The 1,319-nt window shown below is 43.6% G+C and overlaps 1 non-coding gene across 1 annotated transcript; it reads right to left on the bottom strand.

The window, feature by feature from the left end:
- Positions 1–296: 296 nt before the first annotated feature.
- On the bottom strand, positions 297–363 carry TRNAP-AGG (transfer RNA proline (anticodon AGG)). Its single transcript has one exon. It is a non-coding gene; the product is annotated as a tRNA-Pro (tRNA).
- Positions 364–1,319: the final 956 nt, after the last annotated feature.

Here is a 1,319-nt window from a genome sequence, read left to right as displayed (position 1 = left end):
TAAAATGTTTTATGACACTTTGTTGCTCTTTTCAAAGTGGCTCACAAATTCAAAACATAGCAGAAGAAAAACAATATACAGTCAAAAAGTACATAGCCTATACAGGATATTTAAGGTAGCCCACTATATCAAATGTGATCGGCCTTTGTGATGTTCGCTTTTGCTTGCATATGAAGCTGCCTTATACTGAATCAGACCTTTGGTCCATCAAAGTCAGTATTGTCTTCTCAGACTGGCAGCGGCTCTCCAGGGTCTCAAGCTGAGGTTTTTCACACCTATTTGCCTGGACCCTTTTTTGGAGATGCCAGGGATTGAACCTGGGACCTTCTGCTTCCTAAGCAGATGCTCTACCACTGAGCCACCGTCCCTCCCCAAAGGTAAGGTAAGGAATAGTTACTCAGGTGAGGAATACTTATTCAAGTTCCAACATACAATTGTTGCCTAAAAGATACAGGGATTGAAGCAACTAGATTCAGTACAAGAGCTTGTGAAGTCTACTATTCTAGCTAACCAGGGGTGGAATTCTAGCAGGAGCTCCTTTGCATGTTAGGCCACACCTCCCTGATGTAGCCAATCCTCCAAGAGCTTACAAAAAAGAGCCTTGTAAGCTCTTGGAGGATTGGCTATATCAGGGAGGTGAGGCCTAATATGCAAATGAACTCCTGCTAGAATTCCTCCCCTGTAGCTAACAAAAAGAAACCAGCAGGGACTCCACTTCATGATACTAAATTAACTCGCACAAATATCAGAATAGGAAGAAGCATCTTCCCTGGTAAAAAGGTAAAGGTAGTCCCCTATGCAAGCACCAGTTGTTTCCAACTCTGGGGTGACATTGCTTTCACAATGTTTTCACGGCAAACTTTTTACACGGTTGAACTCAGGTCGTGAGCAGAGCTTAGGACTGTAGTACTACAGCTTTACCACTCTGCGCCATGGGACTGTATACAATAAATACACTACAGCTTAATATCCTCTTAAAGAGTATAGTCAGCCACACAGTTAGTGACTGGAAATCTCCTCGGATTACAACTGATCTCCAGGCACCAGACACCTGGAGAAAATTGCCACTTTGGAAAATGGGCATTATACCCATTGAAGTCCCTCCCCTCCCCAGACCCTGCTCTCCTCTGGCTCCACCTCACCCCCACCCCAATCCCCATATATTTCCCAAACTAGAGCTATTAGTCACACTTTTGATTCAATTCTTTCACCCATGTTCTTCAATATTTATATAAGTCTATTGGTCATTTGGAGCTTTGGGGTTCAATGCCATCAGAATGCAGATGGCACCCAACTCTGTAGCTTATTATCCAAGCCTC

This window comes from Heteronotia binoei, chromosome 2 (assembly GCF_032191835.1).
Source record: "Heteronotia binoei isolate CCM8104 ecotype False Entrance Well chromosome 2, APGP_CSIRO_Hbin_v1, whole genome shotgun sequence".
In the NCBI taxonomy this organism is placed as follows: domain Eukaryota; kingdom Metazoa; phylum Chordata; class Lepidosauria; order Squamata; family Gekkonidae; genus Heteronotia; species Heteronotia binoei.
This window is presented reverse-complemented; position numbering and strand designations above follow the sequence as displayed.